Source organism: Macrobrachium nipponense, chromosome 29 (assembly GCF_015104395.2).
Source record: "Macrobrachium nipponense isolate FS-2020 chromosome 29, ASM1510439v2, whole genome shotgun sequence".
Lineage (NCBI taxonomy): Eukaryota > Metazoa > Arthropoda > Malacostraca > Decapoda > Palaemonidae > Macrobrachium > Macrobrachium nipponense.
Genome location: NC_061092.1, coordinates 70,970,646 through 70,991,475, shown reverse-complemented (window position 1 = coordinate 70,991,475; position 20,830 = coordinate 70,970,646). Strand labels below are relative to the sequence as shown.

At 42.3% G+C, this 20,830-nt stretch overlaps 1 long non-coding RNA gene across 2 annotated transcripts; it reads left to right on the top strand.

Moving 5' to 3' along the window:
- Nucleotides 1-13,386: 13,386 nt before the first annotated feature.
- On the top strand, nt 13,387-15,965 carry LOC135206283 (uncharacterized). 2 transcript variants are annotated; one of them, XR_010312723.1, is made up of 3 exons: nt 13,387-13,476; nt 15,065-15,116; nt 15,824-15,965. It is a non-coding gene; the product is annotated as an uncharacterized LOC135206283 (long non-coding RNA). The 2 variants fall into 2 exon arrangements; XR_010312724.1 differs by having other exon boundaries at nt 13,461-13,595.
- Nucleotides 15,966-20,830: the final 4,865 nt, after the last annotated feature.

Below are 20,830 nucleotides of genomic sequence, written 5' to 3'. Positions count from 1 at the left end.
GCCTACGCCAAGCAAAGATGTTGACGGCGATAACCAATATGGCCGTCACGCTGAACACGGCCAGCAGAATGTAGTAACGAAGATTTTCTCCACCTGCATAAGTCGGTGACGCGTGGTTCATCTCAGCCAGTTGCGTCAAACGATGAGCCACCCGTGCGTTGTATGGGAGAGGTAGTGATGGGATGATTGTAGACGCCCAAGTATAGTTCGCAAAAATACGCCTTCTCACGTATTATCGTGTTGACCCCTCTGACGGTGTAGTTTGTAGATGTCCCCGTACAACATCAGCTGCTACAAAGATAGGGGAATGGGCGGTGGTCCCATCCGGGCATACGACGTTGAATCCGGCTTTATCGTAACGGATCCAGGAACCATTATTCATCCTGTAATTGAATTTATTACTGTAAAAGGGATAAAGTTTCCCCAGACAACCTTCGCTTGTATGAGAGAGAGAGCCGTTTAGCACTATGCCTAACTCACTTGAATCCGTTGATATAGGATAGAATTCAAAAGAGTCAGCTGTACAAATTTTATTATTCATGGCTTCTGAACAGTGAGTGAGTTTATCTAAGTCTTTAATGACTGTAAATGATTTCCTATCAGAAGAAATCAGTACATGCCCCGTCAAATTGGATATTACTGGACTTGAGTTATTCGTCATGAAAGTAGGAAACGGTGCTATTTTGTATGATTGCCAAGCATCGGAAGAATCAAAAGGTATTGTGATCATAATTCTATAATTTTCAACGCTGACTGATATTAGGCTATAATAGAACTCTACTTTATGGGCGTCTAACAAAGGAATATAACCTAGTTTCTTTTCCCGTCCAGTTTTCCAAAGTTAACGTCAGATCTTTAATAGGCATGAGGTGTGGAGATAACACACCCTTTGTCGCTAACGTAATAGCCTCTACATAATCTTTTGATTTCTCAATAAAATGTGATATTTTCACACGGATATGATCTATTTGCGAACTATAGTAAGCTAATGTAGCCAGCAAATGTTGAACTTCCATGACCTGATCGATATTATTTGAATGTTCGTTACGATACTCATTATTTGATGATTGAAGATAACTGACTGCGAAGTTCGGACAAAGCTAATTCGGTTTTGTGTTGCAAAAACTCAATTCTTTTATTTTGATTATTTTATCTTAAGGCGATTTGAAATTCCTAAGCCTAGATTCGCAACAGATCCTAAGATGTTTAGTCCAGCCAGAATAAGCGGGTTTGTTGCGGCGATCGAGAGTATTGTGCCGCACAGACCACATCAGCAGGTCACGAGCAAGTTCCTCTGCCTCGGCGGTTTTATTTTGTATGTCATAAGACAACATTTCCGCGACGCTTAGGGTTTGAGCTAGCGAAACCTCTGAGTTAGCATGAAAATTACGTTGGTGCATTTCCTTAAGCGAAATAGCAAACCTCATCAGGTCATTCTTTAAGTTAAGGACGTCATCTTCAGGCAAAAATATAGCGTGCATATCCACTTCTATGACTATATTACTTGACACGATGAATACATCGTCTGTTCTCTCGATAATCGAGCCATGATTAAATTCTATTTCTTTCGTTCTAGCGCTCTTTCCATACAACAAAGATGTCTGAATACACAATATCACTCCCAACAATAACAGATTCATTTTTGAAACCTGCAATGAGTAAAACATATGTAATAACTCGCGTAAAAGAATAGGTTTACATACAAATATGATTAATATATATAATATATATATATATATATATATATATATATATATATATATATATATAAATTATTATACAAGTTTCATAAATACAGCCATTTTTTCCCTCACTCCATCTACCTTTCTTAGATTCTGATATGTGCCAATGGAACTATTCTCACATCAGTGGGTTTGGATACATTTTGAACCCTAAATCTATTGGCCGTTAAATTTTCTAAAATGTTAAACGGGCCTTCAAACTTAGGTGTCAGTTTATAATTTAAACCTTTACGTACGTATACTTGTATGTATACCTGATCGCCCACGGCATATGTTCTAGTTGGCTTAGCTATTTTATCATGATTTTTTTTTTCATTATTATTTGTGCTTCTTCTAGATTCTTACGAAGTATATTATATCGACTTATGCTTGCATCCATAACATCCTTTAGAGGATTTGATAAATTAGTTGTAGGCGTTAGTATGTGGAAAGGTGTTCTAACCGGGATACCGTACAGTGCCTCGTGCGGTGTCATTTTAATAGACACATGATACGAGTGATTAAGTGTGCTTAGTACCGCAGGTATGGCAATGTCCCAGTTGGGGTCTGCCCCCCATAAGGTGACCCTTAAAATGTTTAAAACCTTACGATTTGCCCTTTCCACTAGCCCATTAGACTCTGGGTGATAGATCATGGTATTGATTTTCTTTATACAAAGGAATTCGCACAAGGAGTTAAGGAAATGATTATTGAACTCCCCGCCCGAGTCTGATATAATGGTGTGTGGAATTCCATGTTTACAAATGTAGCACTCGTAAAACTTTCTAGCGCACCAATCGAACCGGGCCGGTTTTCTTTTTTGTTTTAAGCGCTATAAGTTCTGTATATCGAGTCAAAGCATCTATGATTACTAGGAGGTGCTTATTTCCTCTGTCTGACTCGTAAAATCCTGTTAATAAATCTAAATGTACTCTTTCAAAGGGTTGATTTGGCACGGGGTAAGCCCCTAGGCTGACAGGTGTCTTCGTGTGCCCTTTGTATTCTTGACAAGTGCGACAATTTGCTATGTGCTTTTTTATATCTGTATATATATATATATATATATATATATATATATATATATATATATATATATATATATATATATATCGAATGTAATAAATCAGCTTCAAGACTGAACACTCCTGCGTGTCTCGTTCGATTCTAAATTTGACTATCATTAAAGTTACGTAAGTTTCAGAAGATATGAAGCAACTGAATTTCGGTAACTTGATCAAATATTTTCAAAAGGCAAATGTTGTTTTATTTACATTCTTTTGACACTTGAAAGATCATATTTTCAAAAACATTCTCTTCTAAAAAAAATAAGTGTTGGGTTTGCAATGACACAACGTCCTGGAGACTGGACTTTATTACAGGATACTCGGGAGCCAACTGACTCGCAACAGCGTATACAGAATTGCCAATAACGGATGCATGCTCGGCAGCGCATGGTCCGAAGAACATATCGTACATCCCCCCCTCAAGAATATACTTATACATGGCAAAAATAAAAAGGGGAAAAATACAAAACATATCGTACATCCCCCCCCCAAGAACATTCTTATACATGACAAAAAAATAAAAGGGGAAAAATGCCCTTAGATCAATGAGACAAGAGAAGAAACAAAAAATTAAAGCTAACTTCTCGATACATACACAAAAACGAAATAAAATACATAAATTCTCTGAAAAGAAATATCAATTCCTGATGCAATTGCATACAAAAGGTAATAACATCACTCTACAAAGTCTTTGAGCCACTTGGGTTTACCAGCGGCTCTTCTGGGGCCTATCAACGACGTTAGGCTCCTGTGTGGTGCGTGTCCCCTGTTCTGTCGGGGTATGGTTTGCGGAGGACTCGTGCTGGGACATGGGCGTGCCAGAGGGCGGAGCGTACTCTCAGGTGTCGTCTGTTTCTTTTTGACAACCTGCCGCTCCCGTTAAGCTTGACGGTGTACTGACGATGGGGCTTTGTTTCTGTTACTATGCCCGTTCGATCCCATTGCTTGGTAGCTTGGTTTTGTATGCATACATGGGTACCTAGTTCGATGGGCGGCAGTCTGGTAGTGCCAGGGATGCGCATCGCCTCCTGCGACCTTGCCACTTGTAACTCCCTTCGACGTATCGTCTGCCTCCAATATCTGTCTACTAGAACAGGTGTCTCCTGGGCCGTCGGTACCCCATCGCGCAGCTGGCGACCCGTTGCAAGCTGAGACGGCGACTTGTTAATTTCCCTGAGAGGAGTGTTGAGATACTGAAGTATCGCCAGGGCCGTTTTGTCCGACTCAAGGGCTCCACCCTTTAATGTATTTTCCCGGAGTAGCCTCTTCGCCGATTTGACAGCTGCTTCTGCCCTGCCGTTAGACTGGGGATACTGGGCCGACGACAGCCGGACCTTGACCCCCCATCTCTTGAAGAAGGCCTGCATCTCCTCACTGGCCAAGTTCGTGCCTCCGTTAGTTGATATTTGTTCTGGGGCTCCCCAACGCGAGAAATATGATCGAAGGTGATTACTGATTTTGTTAGACGTGGCACCATTGGGGAAATGAGCCACTTCTAACCAACCTGTTAGTCTATCGGCATACACCCATGTATACACTGCCTTCTATCTGGAACATATCTGCTACGACTTGCTGGAAGGGATATTCCGCAGGCGGCGTGTGTATCATTTCTTCAGGAGGCAGTGAGGGGGCATGTTCATCGCATGAAGTGCATTGGGCGCGGCAATGCTGAAGGTCCCCTTCTATTCCGGCCAATAGGCCGACTGCCTGGCCCTTCTAAGCATCGAGTCGAGGCCTTGGTGTCCTGCGTGTAGGTTAGCGGCTACCTGGCGGCGTAAATCTTCGGGTATAACCAAGCGAACACATCCTTGGTCCACTGAGTATGTCACCAGATCCTGGTTGATGGCTAGCCGGTCCCGAACGCTGAAGAAGGGGCGAAGGCAGGCGAGTTCTTGCGACTTCTGTTGGGGCCAGTCGCCCGCTGCAACCCTTGCAAGCAAGAGCTGATATACAGGGTCGTTAGATGCGGCGCTCCTGACGCAGTCTTCATCCAACACAATGATATCCGGTTCCAAGGCGGCCACGGTTGCACATGCCACTGCCACTTGAATGTCGTCCTCCAAATCCACGTCGGAAGCTTCGCGGGGTGCTCGCATGGTCGGGTACCTTGAAAGAAAATCCGCGGCAGTGTTCCTTTTTCCGGGCAGGTTATTTTTCATGTTGGAACTTGAACTGGAGTGTCTTCTCTTTCAGGTTGAATAATCTCGGGTTGATGACGTCCTTAAGGGCTCTGTCACCCAGCAGCTTGACGAGAGGACGGTGGTCCGTGATGATGGTGAGATTAGGACACCCAAGTAGGAACAGCCTGGCCTTCCGCAAGCACCAGGTAACTGCCAGGGCTTCTCCTTCTACGGGGGCATACCCAGCTTCAGAGGAGGTGAGGTTGGTGTCGACTACCACACAGGGCAAGGCGCCAGCCGCCCTTGCAACAAAAGGGCTGTCAGCTGACTGACAAATACAATACTGCTGAAGGACTACGAACCCGATACCTTCTTTACTCCAATCCGTCATTATCGTCGTAGGGCGTGTTTTTGTCGTAATATGCCAAGCCGTCCTTGGCTAATTGACAGATGACCTCCTGTGCCTGCCGGAGTTTGTCACGTAGCTGACTATCCCAGTAAACGTTTTTTCCAGTGGGCTTTCTGAGGAGGTCCCTAAAGGGCTCCATGATGGGCGCCGTTGCAAGGAAGGGCGCTAACTGATTCACGAACCCGAACCACGACCTAATATCCGTGATGGAAGGCTTCTCTGGCATATGGAAGTTACGAATGGCGTCTAGTCGTTCGTCTGCGGGTTTGTATGACTCCCATCCCCAGGTAATAACCGACGAAAGTGACCTCTCTCTTGCAGAATTTAAACTTCTCGGGCTTGAGTGTGATACCTGCAGAGGCACACGTTGACAGGAATTCATATACATGCCAGAACGCCTCTTCAATGCTGTGATCGTATAGCAAAGTGTCGTCAACGCATTTATGCTTTCTGGTGATGTCTTGCAGGGCATCATCAAACCTTTTTGTGTAGGCGTCCGACGCCGAACAGTGGCCCATGGGTGTTCTACGATAACGGTATCGTCCCCATGGAGTGATAAAGGTCGTAAGCGGGCGGCTGTCTTCGTCCAATTTCCACTTGATGGAAACCCCAGTGGGCGCCGCCGTATTCTTGTAGTATGAATGGGGATGCTTAAATCATGTTGAAGGGGGGGGAGTGCCGGTGTAGATTGAGTTTCCCGCAAGAAAGGGGCGGGGTGAGGCGCTGGAAGTCTACTGTGCGGCGAGGTGACCCGTCTTCTTTTGGCGACAACGGACCATCCTTGCACACCATTCCGTTGCATCCCCCACTGGGACTGGTTCTATCACGCCCTTCCGAACGTCCTCGTCAAGTTGAGCCTTGACCTCTCTTCCCAATGCTTAGGGATTGTCGCGGGCGTGTGACAGGCATAAGGCACGGCATCAGGCAACAAATGGATGTGGTGCTGCTTGCCCGTCATGACAGGTAACGGTTCCCTGGTTGTATTAAAGGTTGTTGAAGAGAAATGCCGTAATAACCACTCCTCAAGTCTCGGTATATTCTCCTCCACAGGCGGGATGGGTAAGGTGGCTGGCTTCATTGTCTTAGGGGAGTTAGGCCGTGCGACGTCTTCATTAAGCACATCAGCTGATGCAACGAGATGGTAGGGTGAGGGAAGTCAGGGGGTACTATTCCCAGCTCCTTACAAGCATTCAGCGATATATAGAAGTTCTTGGCCGTCGGCACAAAGTAAACCTCCTGCTTCGTGCGTCGCCCACCTATATCAATGAAGCATGTCGTTGATCCAAGACATCTCACTCGGAGATTAGCTACGTCCCTCAGACCTGCTCGCGGCTGCAACTCCAGTGAATTTATTTGCAGTCTTGAGAGAATCGTGGGTCCGGCAACGCAGATCTGTGCTCCTGTGTCTGCTACGACGAGTTTCTATGGGAAACACAAGCCTTGATCGTGGGGTGGGGGAGAGGTGCGTGTCTGCAACAATCGCTAAACTCGAGGCAAGCGGCGCTTTCTTCGTATTCCTGCAGCATTTCTGAAAGTGCCCTACCTTTTGGCACCCGTGGCACGTTATACCTCTTGCTGGGCACGACGCTCGACCAAAGGGATGGCGCCCCCCACAATTTCCGCAACGCTTCACATTGGAATTGCCGCGCAACACCGCGAACGTCTGGCTCTACGTCATCAATGCCTGTGACGTCATCACTCGAGGCGCCAGCAGACCCCCTCTCACTGATAGCGACGCGTGGGATACTTTCGACATCTTGGCGTGCAGCTTCGAAAGTGCAGCACAGTGCCTGAAGGGCATCTACACTCTTAAATGTCTCACATGTCTGAAAAAACATGCCTCTTTAATACAGGGTCCACTGAGGGTCCTACCATTTATTTTGCCGCAACAGCATGTACTCTATTAAACACTCCCCGCATTTGGGACACTCAAAATCACAGTCGGTGGCCTTCTGAGCACACCTCGAAAAATAGTCGCTCACTAATTCCTCGCGGCCTTGTGCGAGGGCAAAGAATTCAGACCACTGAACTGCCTGATTCGACGACCGCAACACAATATTCCCGATGGCGTCCAGAGCCGCGTCTGGGGCGAGGGCATTCCATTTGGCATCTGAATACCGAGCGTCCAGTGCACGTTGCAACGCCGGTACACAGTTGAGCCTAATGTGCAGGACAACATCCTGCGGCGGGAACTTGTTAAGGTGAATCCAATACGTCATCGAACGTCTCCAGGATCTGAACGCTGCCGAAGACATTACCGCCTCACACTTCTCAGGGGCAGCAGAGACAGGAACTTTACCGGCACGTGCTCCTGAACCGGGAAGGGCATCCTGAAGGGAACGGATGGCACGCTGCTGGTCTGCAAATAACGTCTGTGCTTGCATGACGGCCTGTGACAAGGCCCTTGGCATTGCAGGTGAGGCACGCCTCGGCGTGGCCTGGGGTGGTCGACGTATCTGGGGCATGGTTGGTCCTTATCCTACTCACTGCGCCATGTTGGGTTTGCAATGACACAACGTCCTGGAGACTGGACTTTATTACAGGATACTCGGGAGCCAACTGACTCGCAACAGCGTATACAGAATTGCCAATAACGGATGCATGCTCGGCAGCGCATGGCCGAAGAACATATCGTACAATAAGTAAAAAAATAAAGGTCTCTTGACGGTGTGTTAGACCTACGGTCTTAATGGTTCTCACCACCACGCTCCCTCAGATGACGTAGGTGCACAGAAGAGGCTTAAAATTGGGGAGCTGTCTGACTGACCTGTTATATCTGGACCGTGGATTCTAAATTTGACTATCATTACAGTTACGTAATGTTTCAGAAGATATGAAGCAACTGAATTTCGGAAAGGGGAAACTCTAACTCTAAAAAGGTTTAATTAGTAAACCCAACTCATATACTGGTAAAGATACGGTTAATATAATATAAGCAGGGTGACTATTTAGTCTAGTTAGTGTAGTAAAATAACATTGTTTGGCAATTAACACTACAACTCCCGGTGCGGAGCTAGTTTCTCGGTGATGTGCGGACTTCGCGGCAACCCTGCAGTATCGCTGTTCAGATGGCGCTGTTTGGATCCTTGTTATCACGGACACATAGTACTACACAACAAACACCAGCAGAGCATTATAGTACGTATGTTGAATGGATGATTTCCACGTACCAGCCTGCACAAGTTCGGAATCCTGATCGGGGTTGACAAAACTCCTACCCAAATATTAATGCATTCTGGACGTATGCTGTTCTCAGTTGAATTGGTATTTCTCTTGAAAACCTCAATAATGTCATTATAAAATGGATAGATCATTAAACACACACGTTTTATATATATATATATATATATATTATATATATATATATATATATATATATATATATATATATATATATATGTGTGTGTGTGTGTGTGTGTGTGTGTGTGTGTGTGTTTATTTATGCCTGTCTGTATTTAATTTCATTCAGAATGCGAACTAGATTGGGAGCAGTGTAGTATCTCGCCTTTAGGTTCAGAAAAGTTCTAAGGCATCTTCAGACCAGGTTAATTTAAAACACGATTTTTAATGTCCATTTATGAAACAACAGTTCAATATCATTCTCTCTCTAAAAAAAAAAAAAATGATGAAAGATCCCAACGTTGGATTCATCCTAGATATGCAGTCAAATAAGGAAACAAGAATGAAATTCGTATTGTACATTATTTTTCAGCTATTCAGTGAACTCTTATGCAGTGGAATAAAACGCTTATCAAAAGATTTTTCTGGCCCTCGTGCTAAATAGAATCACAGTTGTTTATACAATGAACAAGTAAGAAACGCGCCGAAGTTTCTTCAGCACAATAGAATTTTCTATAAATTGTATAAGGCTGTATGAGCCGTGGCCCATGAAATTTTCAACCACGGCCAGGTGGGGGCCTGTCCTGTAGCACGATTATGGCTAATTTTAACCTTTGATAAAATGAAAACTTCTGAGGGTAGAGATTTGGTTTGTTTGATGAGTGGAGAGTGGATAATCAACATACTAATTTGCAGCCCTCTAGCCTCAATAGATTTTAAGATCTGAGGGCAGACAGATTAAGTGCAGACGGACGGACAGATTTCTTTTACAGAAAACTAAAATTACATAAATAAATAAAATTCTTTGCTCTTAAAAACGCTCAGATAAAGACGAAGACCTCTGCACGTCAATGTACATTAAAATTTCCATTTATGTTACAAATACTTGCATGTATTTGAATTTCAATATGGTATACATAACCGTCTATAAAAGTGCTAATACAGTTTCATTGTTTTGGAATCACTGCTTCCTGATGCCGTAACCTTTTGTCAGTGCTCCGTTGTTTGCTTGACCAAATGGCGTTGGAAACTGATCAGGCGCAAAACAAAACAAGCAAAAAATGCGCCGAAGTTTCTTCGGCACAATCGAGCTTTCTGTAAGGACACCGAAAATAATTGTCTTTCGGTCGTCTCGGTATAATGCTTTATGAGCCGCGGTCCATGAAACGGCCTATATCGTTACCAGACGCACGATTATGGGTAACTTTAACCTTAAATAACATAGAAAAATACTGAGGGTAGAGAGATTGGAGGGTATCTGATCAACATAGCAATTTGCAGCCCTTTAGCCTCAGTAGTTCTTAAGATCTGAGGGCGGACAGAAAAAAGTCCTGACAGAAAATTGCCGACGGACAGACAAAGAAGGCACAATATAGCTTTCTTTTCAAAAAACTAAAAAACGGTGACTAACCAGAAGCGCAATAAATGCTTCAAGAATATTCCAGCTCATCAGAGACCAATTTCAACTGTCCGACCTAATTTTCTTTTGACTGTTAGTGTGATTTACAACCCAAAGTTTGCAGAAAGGAGCCGAGAAAGACGAAAAACGTGAATCGAACAAAAACTCCTTTCAGTTTTCTTCTGAAGATTGAAAAAGAAACCCACAAAATCACTGTGTATAACGTTTAATTATAAGTATTTACATTTTATTTTACTCCACACTCGAGTACTTTCAGGCCCTATCTGTGGCCCATTTTCAAGAGATTTGTAGGTTGTCGGCCTTGACCCAGGCTAACAACCTACACATCTCTTGAAAATGGGCCACAGATAGGGCCTGAAAGTACTAGAGTGTGGAGTAAAATAAAATGTAAATACTTATAATTAAACACGTTCTACACAGTGATTTTGTGGGTTTCTTTTTCAAAAAAGTAAAGTTTGGTCGGTTATAAAGGCGTTTGCATTTGAGCACGAATATGCACGAATTCAGCTTCACCATTATTAGCGTGACATGCTTGTGTGATATATGGCTACGAGATAATGGTAAATGTTGGACAAATTTGCTCCTGTGACGTTACTGTCTTACCATCGAGAGCCAAAAGTATTGAAGCGCCTCAGTGGCGTGGTTGGTATGGTCTTTGCTTGGCACTTGGGTGCCTGCGAGTTCGATTCTCGGTCATTCAATTGAGGGATCAGACATGTGTATTTCTGGTGATAGAAGTTTACTCTCGACGTGGTTCGGAAGTCACGTAAAGGCGTTGGTCCCGTTGCTGAATAACCACTGGTTTCATGCAACGTAAAAACACCATACAAACAAAAGTATTGAAATAAAAGAAAACTTCTTCCGGCAGATAAAAGCTTATATCATTAAATATAACCCAATATAAGATTTATTTTCAAAATATCATAATTTCATATTCAAACGAAATTGCATTATTACTTTTTCCGAAATTGACGATTTCAGCACCAAATTCGATAGTTTTCTCCAATACTAGGCTTAATAAAACCATGTCTTCTCACCTCTTACTCTAAATAAAGATAATTTCGCATTGTATCGTTTATCATACTATTAGCAGTTTGATGTTGGAAGACTTTGAAATGCAATTAACGATAACGTTTATATAGCAGACTTTCCATAGATACCTATACACTGTTTTTTCCATCTGTCCATCCGCCTGTGGTGTTTGCGTATGGTAACACAGCTTACATTCAACAATAATAAAAATATCCTATTTCGAATATTAACGGCGTATTTCGCATACAGTTAATTATTAAAACAATTTTCAGCTGCAAATGTACACCCAGATATCCTTTTATTTACCTAAAACTTACACATAGCGTAACTATCTAAAGCCCGGGACGCAGTGTTACCATACGCAAACACTACAGGCGGATGGACAGATGAAAAAAAAAAAAAAAAAAAAAAAAAAAAAAAAAAAAACAGAGTATAGTTACCCTTTGATGGTTAACCTCAAGCTTCGTGAGTTATGAGTTATCGCCTTCAGGGCTCCCTACTCGAGTTCTAGTTTTCATAATTTCTTATTATAGCTTCTTAAATTATCTCTATTTATCTTGAATCAAATTTTTAACAGCATTTTTATGGGAATCCAGTGCATTTCAACATGGGATTTCTGCTAAGAACATCTTTGTAACATAAATCTAACTACGATTTTTTGGGGAGATTTTATGTCATTTTAAACTTAAGGTACAACTTTCAGCTGTACTTTTGCATATTTTTATCATTACTATGTCATTATTATTTCTCATAATGGCTTAAATAATATTCTTGCATAAAAATCTGCGTGTATTTTACTACCTTTATTATTATTATTATTATTATTATTATTATTATTATTATTATTATTATTATTATTATTATTATTATTTTATCTATCGCAGTCCTCCAATTCGACTGGGTGGTATTTATAGTGTTTGGGGGTTCTGGGTTGCATCCTGCCTCCTTATATGTGCGCTGTGTAGAAAGGGGAGAAGTCTCACCAGAAGAACCGACTCAAGTATCTTCGATGCGATCGTTGTGATTGCAATCGGCCGGTAGTTGCCAGGGTCAGCTGCATCCTTTAGCTTGTTTTTGATTAATGGTATCAAGTGAACTAAGAGTAGGGAGTCTAGAAGAAGCCGGTGAATTATGCACGCATTGAATAGGGCAGCTAGCAAAATGTAAATGATCGGATGGCAGAATTTGAAAGCCTCTGCGGGAAGGCCATCACAGCCCGGCGATTTATTATTAGGTAGGCTGTTTATGGCATCTCGGATGTTACCTGGTGTAATACGGTCTGCAAAATGAAATTGAATGTTGTCATTAAGGAGGTTATCTACATTCCTTCGGGAAGCTTGATCATTTATGCAATTCAGGATATTGTTGAAGTGATCGCCCCACATACTTGAGATAGCTTCGTCTCCGACTGCTTCCACTACTCTCTGTGATAGCTTTTTAGTTTTGGGATTTAAGGAATGGATATCTTTCCAAAGACGAGGATAATCACCAGATTCTAAGTTTCTAGACTGCATCGGTTCTTAGTTGTTTTTCATTTAACCTGCAGTGCTTAAGAGCTGCGCTCTCTCGCCTACTGCTTGTTAGTTCTGTTTCCGGCCAACTCGAAATGAACGATAACCCATAATCGATAATTCTTTTTAATAAAAATAACTAACTGGGTCTAGCAACTTACAACTCATTATTAATACACAACAGCGCGCAACTTACTTTAAAATTGTTGAGCGAGTTCGGGTGTTAGAATACGAGGCACGCAGGGCGATAGATCATTCAACACTCAGGGGGAAAAGGCAGCTTATACGTTCATTTTTAAGATTTATGATAAGAATAAATTGGATTTTGCGTTGATTCTCTTATATCTAGAAAGAAAACACAATGCCATTGTCAGAGTTTTAAGGCAACAAATGTTAAAAAAACTAGTACATCAAATTTTTTAACTTTGGAACGAACTTGCATTGTGATTGTACTCATTGCACAAGGGGCAGTAAGAAGTGAGATAACAAAAGAAAATATTTTTTAAGTCATGCACTGATGCAAGATCACGAAAATATGTTATAAATATCAATTTTATTTAAAAGGACATAATATCAAGCATTCGGCAGTTGGTCTTTCAAACGCAAAAAACAAAGCCAGGGTTTCACGAATTCATGCATTTTAGAACTTACAAAACGTAAATATGTGTTTTGTGAACAGTAGGAGAATGAGAGATACTAATTAAGTCTCGAATTGTACGAGTTATAGTACAACTTCACTGCCTGCAGGTCCGGGAGGGAATATGATCAGCTGATTATTGTAAACAAAACGAGGTTGCCAGACGCACGATACTCGCTAGCCAGTCGCCACCCGGCCCCCGGTCTTCGAATAGCAACAACAGGTTTGTAAAGGCCACGGTTTCCAAGGGTGCATTATTGCTTTATGCTTTTGTTCCTCAATCCAGAGCTTCAATTATTCAAGATTACTGCGATCTACGATCAAATTATCATCTGTGAAGCGGTAGGCCAGGTGCTGTCAATTGTCACCTAACTGCTGGAGGCACATCCTAATGAGGCTCCCTAACTACAGGTGACTTAGGTATAGGTACTACCTAGGTAGTAGGTACCTAGTTGCGAGCAAGCACCTTAGTTAACTGGCTAGGCAATGAGCTAGTATGGTTTTTTAGATTTTGTAAATAGGCTGTTATGGTGGTTTTAAGTCACTGAAGAAGCATGAACCGTAGTACTTTTTTAGTAGGCTACCAAGGTAGGCTAACTGCAGTTAGTAGGCTAGTTTGTAATCTTAGGTATTGAAAGGTAATTCAATATTGAAAAGTTTGGTAATAGCTATAGCCTAGGTATACCTGCTTCAGATGTAGCTTGGCGGAACAACCGACTGGACTAGCTGATTCAGTTTCCACCGCGTTTGAAGCCACCCTCCCAAAAAGTAGGTACTTTAACACGTCCTGACACCGGAGATGGTCATCAGTAACAGAGTTGTTGGTAGTGAGAGAAGGAGCTCAAGACCTCTACTTTCCAAAGTTAAAAATTAAGGTATTATTTTAAGATTAAACAGTGGTAATGAAACGTCTGGGTCTATGCAGTGCACACTACCTCCATGACGCTTTCGAAATTTTTACTTACAACTACGAATATTTAGAAGATTGACGCCTTCTTGATGTTTGCGGAGTCGCTTGTGCCAATAAACTTCCCATTCCATGTGCTAAATCCGCACACCACTTGTACCCATAGACGCTGGGGCACTTTCTTTGCAAAAATCCTAAACAATGACTTCCACCCATGACTTTTCCAAGGAAACTACGATTTCACGTGAGCATTTTCTTCTGAAAAAAAACTTGTTACAATTTTAGGGCCTTTGATGCTTGTTAAACAATCTGGAATAATAAACAGAAAAAAAAAACAAAAATAGGTATGCACTTACTATTTACATTAATAAACTGCAATATAAACAAGAAAACTATGGAGGATCTTAACAGTCAAAATATTTGCTTTAGTCTTAGCATGCCACCAAATATTTTATTGTCTAGGATATATACTGAGGGCATCTCACATGATGTAAAAGTTTATTTAATTTGGAAAATATGCCAAAAAAGTTTTTTTTCAATACAACATGAAGCAAGGGTGCATGGTGTTTTAAATTGTATGATCAACAACATCAATGAAGCATAGGACCTTTGGTGCTAAAAGTGTGAACAGATGCTGACAAGCAACAGAACTGCTATTTCACAATAGTAATATGGAAATACTATAAAATACTCCCTCACTTTTACATGGTACATAATAGGTTTTTCCAGAACCTGCCACGGAAATGCAAAAAAATGCAGATATGCAAGAATCCCTCAAAAATGCTTATAAACTGCCAAATACCCAGTACCCCATAAACTAAAATGCCTATAACTGTCTATTCTACTAGTATTGACTCCTTTCATGAAATGGTATCAGTAATGTCATGCTTTTTATTCTTTACAGTGCTTCAGGAAGTTCCACACTCACAATTAGTTATCAAAGATGGCAGCATCAAGTAAGTATTGCAATGATATCTTCTTGTAATGATTCATTGCTTTCTTGTTATTCAGTTTGATAATCTTGGTTGCCATTTCTTCCAGGGTAATTCAAGATATTATGTGTTCTGCAGCTGTGGCATTTATAATTTGCAGAGATTCTAAGAGAATGTTTTTATAATCATCCTAATTAGTTTTTAAGTCAGTTGTTCCTGTAGAGGATGACACATCCAGTGTGCTTTGCTTAGTACTGGTAGGCAGTACTAATGGACCTTTGCAGCCTTGTAGTATTTTTCATCCATTTTTTTCTTCTGTCCATGTAACTACAAAACTTTTCATGGTAATTCACTAACATATGCAATTATAATTGTTATTGAAGAGTAGACAAATTTAAAGAAGCTAGGAGATGAAGAAATGTAGATAAGATAAGAAGCGTTAGTATTGCTTACAGGGTGTTTGTAGGGTATACTATTGTAGGTGACGCTCATTCTTAGAAATGAATTTCATAACTTTGTGCGTGAAAGACCAGCTCGGCCTTCATTTAAATGGGTAATTTTCCATGACAATGAGAGCTTTTAGTTACTTAGCCATAGTGTTCAGTCATCAGCTTGCCTCTGAAACATGATTATCCTTTGATGTAAGATTTCAGTTTTTATCCAGTATTCTCTAACCAAATTCTTGTTATTCCAACTGAAACCAACATAAACTTCTGAATATGAATTACCAGAACTGCGATTGGCACTCATCCAGCTAAGTGTAGGCATGAAGAAAGCAGAGAACATATCAAGGGCTCTTCAGAAAGTAAAGGAAGCTGCAGGAAATGGTGCTGAAGTCGTGGCTCTTCCAGAGTGTTTCAACTCCCCATATGGCACCAGTAAGTGATTTATGTGATGTTTGTTTCGTCAGCACAATGTTTTGTTCTGCAGCCTTTATTTTCCCTCTTAGGATCACTGCACTTTCATGAGCCATTTTTTCTTACAGAAATACAAACCATTGCCTTTTCTAACAAGAACATCCTTCACTGTGAGCTGGAAGTAGTTATTGAATTTGGTAACTATAGTTAACTGATGGTTACCAGCTCTCACTTCTTCATTTACTTACTCTCTCCAGGTACTTTTTCCATGGTAGGCATCTTGCTGCACTCTTTGCTAAGTTTCCCATTGTATGATTGTTGACTCATTTTGGAATTTGTTTTTCCACATTAAAGTATGTGACAAAACAAGAACAAAGGGTTTGTGAGGGGCATGAGAGTTCTTGTGGGTAGCATATCAGCGCAGGATTGCTAGCTTGTTTGGCACTTGCTTGGTCTCTGAATTTTGCACATGCCAACATTTGTTATGCTTATGACAGATACCCTCTTGTTACACACCAGCACAAGGATGGTCTGTCTGTCCATGACCACACCGCTTCCCTCTTGTCTTATAGTTCACCACACACTCTTGGGGTGTGCATTCCCATTCCCCTGTATGTACTACTCTCTACTTAATTAGCTGCTACTGGGGACACTTCAACATAACATACAGTTGAAGCATCTCGATGAGTAATGAAGAGTCTTACTGTACGAGTATACTCCACATGATTCAGTACCCTGGAGCCAACTTACGTAGTTGTATTGAACAGCATTTCTATATAGCATGATTAATAGCCTAACCTGACTGGTATTTTATTATAGAATATTGATATACTTATCATTCAATTTTAGAATATCTGTGCAAAAGGATTTCCTTCTAAACATACGATATATTTCCACGTACAAGACGACCTTTTAATCCTAAAATTCAACCCTAAAAATTGGGGGTCGGCTTATACTGCAATTCTAAAAATCAAACCTTGAATTCTAAGATGTGTATCAGTAGGCCAGCCTTGGCCTCGGTGTAATAACCATCAACATACATGAATATCTATGCGATCCCAACTGAGAAACTGTAAACATCGAGTTGCGGTGGCGCTCACAGTAACCTTTATCTTTTGGTAACCTTTGTGAAATTTCAATGATAGTGTAATTACAGTAGTAATGACATTTAGGATAATCTTTTATTAAAAGTTTCTTATACATATCACAAGATTCATCACATATGCCACCATCATAGGGATTCCAGTCTGATTCTGGAGGGTCGACTTCAGCTTCATTATCGCTGTCATACAAATCATCTGTACCATCCATGGTATTTTTTAAATTATTTTATGAGACTTTTTACTTTCATGTTCCCCCATGCTTTTATAACAAAATCTCAGCAATCATCAAGTGAGGCAGCACACAAAGCTATTTGTAACGGTTTAGAACAATTCAGTCTTATGAACGATAATTATCGTACATTACGTATTGTTATTAGCGGCTGTTTGTGAATGGTGAAGAAACGTAAACAGACCAATTGTTTCCCTTTTAGGCGACGTATGTATAAAAAAAACAGGATATAGAATCGCCTTTGTTAAACCCAGCTTTGATAATTTACGAAAAGAATGTATCTCTGAATTAAGTTCTTTTGTACCCTTACACTTAATAATAAAACTGCAAGTAAATCAATAATTTTATTTTTTGCATTTGCGTTCATGGCTATGCACAAAGTCACTCTTATATCAAATACACAATGCAATCCAACAAAACACCACAAACACTTGCCAAACTCCTGAATTTCATACAATCAACTTACCTGTCAGATATATACATAGCTAAGACTCCGTCGTCCCCGACAGAAATTCAAATTTCGCGCCACTCGCTACAGGTAGGTCAGGTGATCTACCGGCCTGCCTCCCTGGGTGGCAGGACTAGGGAAACCATTCCCGTTTTTCTATCATATTTTTTCTGTCGCCGGTGGTATCAACATCGTTGCTGCTACCTCCTGACTGGAATTCGCTTTTCTAGACAATTGATCATCTCTTTTTTGGACTTTTTGGTGACGTACCTGGATCGTTGTTTTTGGCATTCGCTACTGTGGACTGGATTTGGACTTGCTTTTGATTTTTCTTCAAGAATGTCTGATTCAAGTGTTGTGTGAGAGTGTGTGTGATGTAGGCTGTAAGGTGAGGATACCGAAGGCTTCGGTTGATCCTCACACTGTATGCCGCAAATGTAGAGGTTTTGACTGTTCTATTTTTATACATTCACTTCCCTGCCAGATATATACTTAGCTATAGACTCCGTCGTTCTACGACAGAATTTCAAATTTCGCGGCACACGCTACAGGTAGGTCAGGTGATCTACCGCCCTGCCCTGGGTGGCAGGACTAGGAACCATCCCCGTTTTCTAATCAGAATTCTTCTGTCGCCCGGACCATCAACATTGTTGTTGGTTCCTCTCGATTGGTTTTTCTTTTTCACCGGCAATTGATCTTCTTTACCGACTTTTGGTGACGTATCTGGATTGTTGGATTGGCATACGCTTTTGTGGACTGTTTTGTGGACTTGATTTTGGAATTTTCTTTAATAATGTCTGACTCTGGTATGGTTGTGAGACGTTGTGTGAATGTAGGCTGTAAGGTGAGGTTGCCGAAAGCTTCGGTAGACCCTCACACGGTATGCAAGAGGTGGGCAGGGAGTATGAATGTTCTTTACTAATACTTGTAAGGAATGTGAGAACTTGAGTGAGAACGAATGGAAGAATCTAACTAATTATTTAAAAAAGTTAGAAAGAGAAAGAGTGAGGAAGGCTTCTCATAGAAAGTTTAAGTAGTTCAGATCTGAACTAATTCCAAGCTTGGGATCTTCCCCAAGGGTAAGTATGCTACTAATTCTCCTTCCATTGCAGCCCCTTCTCCTATTGCAGAAACCTGTAGATCCAGCAAAAGAACTTGCGGATCTAAAAGCAGCCTTCAAGTTGATGAAAACAAAATGGCTGCCATACAAGGTAAGGCTAGTGATTTTTCAGTGGACATGATATGAGTGTCCCCAGTGTAGTGGTAGGGGGCATCTGGTCGGCTCAGCAACGCTCCTAGGTCTAGACCTCTTCCAAGCTCACATGCCCAGAGGAGAAGGAATGTCGAAAGCCGAAAGGAGGTTGTGGAGAATCCCCACCGATCAGGTGTCCCTTCGGCGGTTTCTGTGACACCCCAGACTGCCAAGGACCGCTATTGTAAAAGCGTCCTACGTGAGTGTTTCTCGTCGTCGGGATCTTCATCACCGAGACGTGATTGGAGAGATTCAGATCGATCTCGGCCTCTCAAGAGGAGTTGGAAGGCTCCGAATATTGACTCGAGCCCTGAAAACTTCCCTGAGGAGTCTCCATCGGGAGTGAAGAAGGCAAGAAGAGCCATTCTTTCAACCAGATGAGAAGGAGGCAGGAGGTGGAGGCTATGGACTCCTCCCTCCTCCTTCCCCTCCTCCCGAAGAGGATAAAGAGGAGGCTACAAAGAGGTTCATGATGGCGATGCAGGAAACAGATTCGTCGTTTGTAGGAGTCCTGTCAAAGGAGCCTCCTAGAAGGAAAGACACTTCCCTTCCTATTAAATTAAAAGATCCTCCAGACGTATGGAGGTATCTGCCTCCAGGATCGATACTCCTACTCGAGGTGAGGTTTCCGGTACGAACCTGGATGAAACGATCAGACGTCTGGCACCGGCCAGGAGTGAGGATCACCCAGGAGGCAGGAGCCAAGAGCCAGGAGTGAGGAGTCAACCAGGAGGCAGGAGCCCAGAGCCAGGAGTGTAGAGGCATCCAGGCAAGAGGCAAGAGCCAGGAGGCAAGAGCCAGGAGGCAAGAGGCAGGAGGCAGAGCCAAGAGCAGGAGCCAGGAGCCACCAGATGGCAGGAGGCAGGAGTCCGGAGTCAGGAGGCAAGGAGTCAGGAGTAGAGGCATTCCAGGCAGGAGGCAGGAGCCAGGAGGCAGACAGGGAGGCAGTAGGCATGGAGGCAGGAGGCAGGAGGCAGGATTCAAGAAGAGGCAGGAGTCAAGAGTTCCAGAGGCAAGCGTCCCGGGACTCGTTCCTGGAGGTTATGACTCTTCTCCAAATAGGAGCTCCTCTCCTTCAGATTATAGGAGGTCTTGGAAGGACTCTCCCTCCAAACGTGAACTTTCTCCTTCGTCTGATCGAGGGTTAGACGAGTTGTCTGATGACGAAACCTCCTGCTAATGAGGGACTTTCTAGTTATAAAAGTCTTAGCCTCATTACTACTTCAAGAGTTTGGAGATTCTCTTAGTCCGGCGGCTCCTCCTTCTCCTGTTTTCGCTCTTTTCGAGCTCAGCTACGGCTAAATCGTCGGCCTTTTTTAAAAATGAAGCCTGCGATATCTAAGAAGAAGGCACTCCATTCTTTAGATCTTGGATGGACAAGAAGAAGGAGTTAGGAAAGACGGTATTCTGCATGCCTCCTTCAGATTGCGGGACGGGAAGAGAGGTATTTGGTATGGGACAGGAGAGACTATGGGTCTTTCTCTACCTGCCTCTGCGATGCCGACTTTTCCAATTTAGTGGAGGCCTCTAGACGTCACTCCTTAGGATCGGTCAGAGCGAAGTGGAGCACTTCAGAGTTGAACCACTTTCTAAGGGACTTTTTGTCACTTTAGAGGTGTTCAATTTTCTGGATTGGTCACTCGGAGTTCTGGCCAACAAATCTAAGGATCCAGAGTTCTGAAAAACCCAGAAATTCTCCATAGCGTCCTGTCCTGCATGGACAAGGCAGTTACAGGACGGTTCGGGTGAAGTGGCTTCCCTTTTTGGTGCTGGTCTCCTGAAAAAGAGATCAGTTTATGGATCCCTATTATCGAAAGGGGTTTCTCCGAGCCAGAGGACTGCCTTACTG